Here is an 8793-nt window from a genome sequence, read left to right on the forward strand (position 1 = left end):
CAGAGCTAGAGCAGAGAGAATAGCTACAGGAGCCAGTCACCTGGGAAAGCAGCTACAGTAAAGTTTATATTGGATCAGGCTGTCCTGAGGGATTTCTGCAGGAAGATTGAGGAGGCTGCTGAAAACTCTGGAAAAAGCATGCAAATGGGCCATAAAAATGAAGGCAAGTGGGAGGCATGATTTTTTTTTTCCTTTGGCTGAAATCTATTCGTTTTGTTCATAGATTAAGTTCTTGTCCTTCTGAGGAAGAATCTATCATGCTGGTATATGAATGTCTGCAGCGTTGATGCCATTGCCAGGATGCTCATTTGCTGTGCAGCTTCCTAATGTGACATGTCAGCACCAGGAAAGAGCTCTCCAGCTCGCTCATGCTGCTGGAAAGGAAAACCCCCGCTCCTCTTCCTAACTCTTGCAACTTGTCTGCTTTTCATGGCGCTGTGCTCTTTTATGTCTACCTTGTTATGCTGCTGCTCATTCCTCTTGAGCCTATATCCCTCTGATGCCTTCTTTGCACATACTTGTTCATCCCCGGGCTCTCATCTGAAATGCAAGTGAGCTGCCCTAGAGGAAGCCCAATGTCTAAGGGCATCATTCACACCAGACTCGTTCCAGACAGGCGGATGGTGACCAAAGGGCCGTGCATCCCAGCAGGTCATGAGACCCACTGCTATGGAGAAGCTCTCCTGGAATTTCCTATCATAGGAGGGCTCAGTTTCCTTGCCCTGTTCCCGTTATTGTCCTCTTGCCAAGCAGCCCACAGTTGGCTGGCATTTTCCCGAAACCATTGCGAGCAGTGCCTTCAAAGACGCGACGTCACATGTGCCGGAGCATGCCTCTGGTCTGAGTGAGTTCCTGTCAGCCTGACGCACGGGGGGAATACTCAATTGATTCCTGATGCGCTGACACGCATCACAACATGGAGATGTCGCCCACTGGCACGAGCGTGTTGAGTCACCGCATTTCCCCGGGCTGCAGAAGTGCAGGAATCGTAACCATTTCCCAGCACAGCCCCATGAGGGTGCTGGCTCCGGCCAAGGCACTTGTATTCTCTGCCCCCCCATCCTGATGGCTTTTCCGAGGAGTCAGCATCAACCCAATGCACAGGCATCTGCCTTTCCCTCTCTCTCTCAGCCTAACGTAAAATATCTGTAAAAGAAAATATATAGATATACTTTATATACATATATAATGCACATATATGCCTTTTATATATATATATTAGTAAATATAATTTTATATATATGTTTCAGTACCACATTTTTAGTATTTCTTTTAATACTGAGTGAAACAATGATTTATGGGTTTTTGAACAAGGTTTTATGGGCCACTCTCAACACTTCAGGCCAGTGTGTCCCAGGGGCCATTTGTCGGAGGGCACGCAGAGGCTGGGGAGGTGGCAGAGACTCTTGCTGGGTCATCCGTGAGCAATGCTCAGCTCCACCAGGAGGGCCAGAAGGGCAGAAACAGGAGTGGGGATGTTTCCTAGGGAAAACAAAGCGCAAGGCAAAGGACATCTTGTTCACAGGGTGAAAATGTCGCCCTTCACCAACCAGGAGCGGGAGTGAAGGTAGCAGCCTGCTTGCAGATCCCACAGCTCTTGACCTCTGTGCTTTTGCTACTAGAGCAGAAGTGGGGCAACAGTTTGGGAGCACTGCTGCAAGCCATTTGTCAGGAGTGCAGGAGAAATCTGTCCTTGGCTTACGAACACCACACATGGCTCAGCGCTTTGATGACTGCAGCTGCCTGCGTTAAGGGAGCCGGCAACCGGAGAGTGGAAGAGGATGCTGGAAAAGGGGAGGCGGGAAGGCTGTTGGTCCTGGATGGACAGACAGACAGATAATTACTGCCTTCAGGATCCCAGGGGATGGGTAAATTGTAGGAGAAGCTGTAATATGCCACAAAATGAATATCTCTTGTTGAGGCTGTGATTTGTCACAGCCAGGAGAGTTATGAATTTTAGTTCAAGAGTCAGTATTATTTTAGCTTACCCTTGAGGATCAGCATTCACAGGCTGGAGATGAAGTGGATGTTGTATAAAAATGTTTCCCCACTGGTAAGTGGGTGTTTGTGCTCTTCACCGAGTGGTCTGTGTGATATGCAGTTTCTGGGAAGGCACTTGGTGTAAGGGATGAAATATATCACATTCCAGGTGAGAATATGTGGGATCCAAAGCTTTTGATGGGTCTGAAGTGGGACAGCTCTGAAAACACAGATAACTGGGTCACTGTCAAAACGTGTTATTTTAATGCCTTTGAGGTTCTGCTTCTGATGAGTATTTACATCCCCACACCTCTGTCTTGGGACAAGAGAGGGGGGTTTCAAGTAGGAACTGTCAAGCAGAGGCAAGGAGAAGAGATGATAACTTGCACTGTGCTGCAAGAGAGGGACTTGTCAGGGATCCCAGCGCTGCAGGAGACTGGGGAGGATGGTGGCCTCAGAAAGTCATCAAGAGAAGGGGCTCGTTGGAGGAGAGCTCTACGCTTTTTGATATCTCTTCCCTAATCACTACACTCCTCCGGATAAACCAGCAATGGTCTATCACGCCAGGGCTGCTCAAAATCTCTGTGGTTGAGCATTAGACCCACCCATGCAAGGGCAAATTCCTGGGAGACTTGAATGGAGGCAACCTCAGCCCATGACCAGGTGATGGTGTCCCTTAATTCTTCTTTGCCTTGGACAAGAGCTTTAGACAGTTACCCCCAGCCCTGCATCCAGCCTCTTTCATGCTTGGGAGTGTCAGGGGAATGGGCTGACAAAATATTGCACTGAAATGTGGCCTCAGAGGAGAAGGCGAACTGGCAAGCTGAGCTGGGACCCATTCAGGGGAGCAAGCTTTGCCACTGAGTGGGTGAAACCATTCACCCTCATCATCCTCTCCAGCCCACTGGGGGTGGAGGTGTCCCAGCATCAGCTGCAAGCCTTGTTCTAGAGGAAAGGCAAAGACGAGATGCGCACACAGGTTCCCCTGCAAGAGCTGATCCTCCTGCATGTCAGCAGTGTAACCATCCGGAACAGTGTAATTATTGTAAACGTAATTAATAGTGATCTGGGAAGATTATAACTTTCTCTCTCTTCCACTTTTTTTTTTTTTTTTTTTTTAACTTTTTTTTTCCCCAAAAAACTTTCTGGTTGTGCTTTTTTTGGCAACCCCAAAATAGTAATTCGATGCAAACGCTGGCCACAAATCCAATGGAGCTTGATAGGCTTTAAACGAGGGGAGGGGGACAGGCGGGGGTGATTGCTTTAATAACTGTTCTTGGAAAAAGGCCACTGATGTGTTTTCATTACTCAGAAGAAGAAGAAAGCCAGAAAGAAAACAAGTGGCAGGACAGCCATTAGAAAATAACTCTGAATAATTATAGAGTGGGGGCAAGGGGAAGTCCAGGGAATTACTTCAGGGATATAATCATGAGCCCACATCCAGGCCAGTTACTGGCGGCTAAGAAGAGGATGTATCCAAGCAGCGTTTGTGGGCCCCTCTGGTTTGGGTCCGTCTCCATCAAGTCTTGCATGAGCCTACATCCCCGTCAAAGAAGCTGCTGTCCCCACTGTCACAGCAGGACCCCAGAAGACTACACGTATTCCTGACCTCACAGCACTCTGCAGACCTTCAGGGATGAGGCTCCGGGTGCGTTTCTGGGATGGGATGGAGACAGGATATTTTTCTTTCACAAGAGGGAGGCTGGGGGCCTAAGCCTCAGCCTGGAGTAAATTGGTGAGGATCTTACCTGCCCTTTGAGTGGCACAACATTCATAAAGGAGGCTATGCTCAGACATCTATCTGATCACACAGCAGGAGGTTCTGCAAGAAATCAAGGTGTGCTAACCGAAGGGAGAAGAAAGAACAAAGTTTTCCCTAGTCACAAGGAATATGAAAAGGCACAGGCAGTTCTTCCCATCCCCAAAAGCCCAAGTATTTTGGATGTCCCCAGGGAACCTCTGCAGCACCTCAGCAGAAAAGGCAGCCTGGTTTCTGAGCTCTCCTCAGAGCCAGGCTGGAAAGGTCATGTCTCCTCACCTTTAGGAAGCCCCCAAACCATCCATAGCCTCTCCTCTCAATGTGCAGCTAGATATCCACCCAGGGGGCTCTCTGTGAAAATTACACTTCTTCAGGAGTGAACAGACACAGCAAGCTTGGAGGGAGCTGATGGTCACAGTCAGGAGTCACCTCCTGCAGGTAAACCACCACTTACCACCAGTTCATGGGGCCAGGCAGCAGGTACATGATCACAAAGTGCCTCCCCACATCACACTGAGCACACCTGTAAGAAATCTCTCTTTGCTTGGTCAATCCCAAGCATGCTTGCTTGCCTAAACCCTTTTCCTAATGCTCCCAGCAAAATGTGCAAGGCCTCACAGGGGACAAAAGGAGACCCCTTCAGAGGACGCTTGCTCCTTCCAGGAGACGCCCCTCTCCCACCAGGGCAACAATCTGACTTATTTATGAGCCACCCATCACCGTGGCATCAGCAAGGTTTCTAAAGCTCCTTGCTCTATGCCAGAGAGACATGGCAACCCTCTGTATTTCACTGCATCACAAAGCAAATAATTAGACAATACCTCCAGAAGACAGCAGGCTGGGGCATCTGTTCGAGTTTCCCAGAGACCATCTGAATTTATACTTTTCCTTTTATTTATGCCATTTTTTTTTTCTACTGGTTATTGATGATGTTTCTCATTTGTTTTTATTAGATGCAGGTGTTTTCTGCCCTTCAGCTGGGAGCACTTTCTCTTTTCAGCCAATTCCAGCTCTACTTTGTGCCTCGGTCACCTTTTGACTGTGATACTGGAGAGGCAGAGAATGGGAGAGGGAAAAAAAAAAGGAGAGCGGGAGAGATACCGATTTTTGCTGCCTCAGCAGATGTGTGTTAAAGTGTTTTAGTGATTCAGCCAGTGCGCCTGCCTGAGGCCAAAGGAGAGGCATTGTCTGAATCTAAAACAATTAATAACAAAAAAAGAATGTGGGCAGCACGGAGCGGGGGAAGGTGGAGGTGGAAAGCGAGCGAATCGCGGGGATATTTTGAGCTTGCCGAGCACCTCGACGAGAAGATTCCCAACCGCTTTCGAAGGCAGCCGTCTGAACCCACCCGGTTCCCTCTGCTATGCAGGATCCTCACCGGCCCTGTGGCAGACAGGGGAAGATGAAGCTGCTTTTGCAACTCCTCCCCAGCCCTCCCGAGCCTCTGGAACGAGGCCAGCCTCCTCCCCAGAGCCAAACTGCGCTGCCCTGACATCCCAAGCGAGCACAACCGCGTACGCAGGTCCATGCCCCCGGGGCTGGGAGGGGGAAAATGGCCCCACGTGTGTGCCCAGGGGACACTGAGACACTTGCCCACGCGTGGGGACCCTGCTCAGGCCCTTTGAGCAAGGCAAAGGCCTCAGCTCTTTGCACCGGCCGGGAAGGCGCAAAGGGAAACCTCTGCTGTCTGCTCGTGATGAAACATCTGTCTTTTCCCCGTTAGCAAAAGAAACTAATTTCGCCTGTGCTCAGGCAAGAGGAATTTGTCCCCTGAGCAAGTTCTGCCTCTATCGTTTAAACATCCAGCACGGGCTTTAAGCTCTGGCCCTGGCGAAAGGGCCTTGCGATGCGCAGGAGCTGACGTCCCCCACACCATGCAAGGTGACTCGGGTGGCGATGGGGGAGATGGAGGCACCCCAGTCACCAGGCATCGCTGGAAATCTTGGCAGCCAAGCCTTGATAACGTGAAACGGAGCCAACCCCGGCACGCAGAACACCCAGGCGCTGATCTGGTGAGGGGAGACTCCATTCCTACATGCGGTTTAAAATTGATACCCCCATGAGGCATGTTAGAAAGCAAAACATTGATGCTGTCTTCACTGGAAGCATCGGTTGCTTTGTTTTTTTAATGACACAGAAAGCTGCCTGCAAAGAGATAATTTCATTCAGCCTAGCCCTTGCTGGATGTGGAAGGAAGTCCTTGGAGGTGACTCCAACGAATCCAGTATGCCACCTAGCCCTCGCTAGCTCTACTACACCCACCGCTGCAGCACAGGCTGCTCGCGCCTGCTGGAAAGGGGCTCCCAGCATGAAGCTGTGAACACCTCTCGGGGTTAGCATCGCAGGGATGGAAGCACCACCCGAGAGAAGGACAAACATCTTGGGAAGGAATCCGAGTTTCCTCCTGACTCTCAACCCAGCCTCCATTCAAAGTGAAATAGCGTGTTGGTATCTGCACTGCCTGCTGTTGCCCATCTTCTCTTTTTGTGCTTCTCCCCCAAGGCTTGCCCCATCAGTTCCAGTTTTGTCACTTGTCATTTCGCCCTCCGGGATTTTTTACACCAAGGATGAAATATAGGCTGTTTTCGTAACGATGCTTCAGGCACCTGATTTCACAACCTGTTGGCGTTTTTTTAATACTTGCACATGAAAAAAAAAAAAATCTCCTGTATAAGCATTATTTTCCTAACAAGTTTCAGATCTACACCAACTGGACAGTGGTTTTGGAGGGAGAAGAAAAAAAAATCTCATTCATGTATCTGTGATTCAGCCCTTAATCTTTCTAGATTGCCTGAACTTGTTTGATGTTCTGAGTGCCTCCAAAACACACAGATTAGCCCAAACTGATTAAAGCACAAGTTTCATCTTCATTATCATGCCCAGGAAAGTCAGTGCTTTTGCACATTACAGAAAGTATCATAATGAAGCGTGACGTATCTGAGATATAAAGAATGGTAACTCTTTTCCAAATGACTACTTCTCTTTATTTTTTTCCTTTTTCTTTTTTTTTTTCCCAAGAAGGAGCCATATGTAACAAATAGAGCCTATAGCAATGAAGTATATTAGCAGACACTAACAGAAACCTTGGTTTCCTCTTGTTTATCCCTGCAAAATATGAAAGCATGCCTTTTAAACATAAAACATCATTGTGACCTCCCCTGGAAGAGAAAAGGCCAAGAGAAATGAGATCTTCATGATCTGTGGGCTCTGCTACAGCTCGTGACCAGCTGTACACTGCCCCATTGCTGTCTTTTATTCCCAGGGCTGTGGGTTTTTTGAAGCATCAGCACAAATGTCAAGAAGCCAGCCCTTGTGAGGAGCATGATGGCACACACCAAGCAGTCATCTGCAACTCCATCCCTGCTCCAGGGCTCAGCAGGATGGATCCTCACGGTTAAGGCCACTTCAATATTTGGGCAGAAAACCTGTTACCAGGGCACGTCTCGTGGCTAAAACTTTACCTTGCCCTGGTTGAGTATCTGACAGAGTTTCCAGGTGCACCGTGATGGATGAAGGTCCCGGCACAGCCTCGCAGCTCAGCGTAGGAGGGAAGCGAGGGTGGCCTCAGGACAACTTCACACCACTTGGATGTGGCCTGCTCTGAAAGCCCGGGAGACAGCTCCCAGGCAGCCCGAAATTAGGGCAGCTTCCCTGGGGCTGCCTCGCAGGATCCCTGCCCCGTAGCGATCCAGCCGTGCCCAATTCTCCTGTGCCAGAGCTTGCAGCTGGGCTGCACGGAGGCAGCTCCCTACACGCCTCGCCGCTTCGTGTCCTGCAGGCTGGAGTGGGAGGGAAACCTCCCCACCACCCCTCTCCATACTCCTGCTGTCTCCGCAGCAGAGATTATTTGGGACTCTCTGTTTCTTACAGAGTGGCAGAGAGGAAAAGGAAAAGCCAGTTGTCTCCTGCCCTTTCACAAAATGCTCCCAAATCTCCAGGTGAGAAGTGCTCCTCTGCCCGCTGCTATTTTCTGCAAGGCACCCAGTCAGACCAGCAGCAGAGCCTCATAAAAACCAGCAGCAGGATGCAATTAATATGCTGTAAAAGTCATAAGTGTCAACTGGAGAAACCGTTTAATAATGCTTCTAGATAAAATCCAAAGGGGTTGCTTTTCTTACCTTAGGGGTGCCTATTTGGTAGCAGTTAACTGGGATCTAAGCAGAGATTCAGGTGTGATCAAATAAAACCTCTGGAAAACCTGCTGGCTGAGAGAAAGAGGAAGAAAAAAAAAAAAAAGCTCAGAAATGTGGCCTTCTTTTTGAAGGGAGGGGGGTCAAAAAAGGACGGCAGGGAGCTGATCCTTACTCCAGAGCTCCCATGGGGTAGGAAGGCAGTAAAACAAGGAACACCTGAGATGTGCAAAGAAAAAAAAAAAATAATAAAAAAATAATTAAAAAAAAAATCTTAAGCAGGGAAATTTTGGGGAAGAAAGAGTTAATGCTTTTAAGCAAGCACCCGTCCTCTTACCATAGATAAGGGTGCATTCTAGTGGCAAAATCCATGCAATGCAGCTGCATAGCTGCCTGATCTAAAAAGAAACCTGGGGAATATGAGGCTCTGGAGGAGTGTGTGCATGTGTGGAAGGAGGTGGGGGGGGGGGGGTGACTTGAATTGCCCGTGAGCCTCGCCCAGAATTGCCTGATGCCTTCCTGGTAGATAACCCTGGGCTGGTGCTGGTGAGCGATCTCCCAGCCGCTCCTCCAGGTGTAACATCCCTGCACACAGCTGCCTGGGCTGGCCACGGGGCTGCACACGAGGCAATTTTGGAGATTCCCTTTGCCACGCTTCCAGCTTCCCCACTCCTAGCAATGAATGAGCACTGAGGGAGGCAAGTGCGAAGGACCAGGGCCCGGAGAGCTGTAACGCTGAGGAATGCAGCGGTGGAACAAAAGGCAGCAAACCGCAAGCTGTCCAGGACAGAGGATGAGCATTGCAAAGCCTTTTTTTTTTTTAATTTTATTTTTAAACTTCTCCCCCCCCCCCGCACACACACACACACATTTGTGCAGGGCAAGAGGCAGCAGAAGAATGAGCTAAAACGTGCAAATTGGACT

General features: G+C 49.3%; 1 long non-coding RNA gene across 1 annotated transcript; it reads right to left on the bottom strand.

Moving 5' to 3' along the window:
- Positions 1–3200: 3200 nt before the first annotated feature.
- Positions 3201–4592, bottom strand: LOC311439221. Its single transcript, XR_014694597.1, has 4 exons — positions 4561–4592; positions 4194–4262; positions 3729–3822; positions 3201–3636 (listed from the first exon to the last, which is right to left on the bottom strand). It is a non-coding gene; the product is annotated as an uncharacterized lncRNA (long non-coding RNA).
- Positions 4593–8793: the final 4201 nt, after the last annotated feature.

The sequence above is a fragment of the Aythya ferina genome, assembly GCF_964211825.1.
Source record: "Aythya ferina genome assembly, chromosome: 6".
Classification (NCBI taxonomy): domain Eukaryota; kingdom Metazoa; phylum Chordata; class Aves; order Anseriformes; family Anatidae; genus Aythya; species Aythya ferina.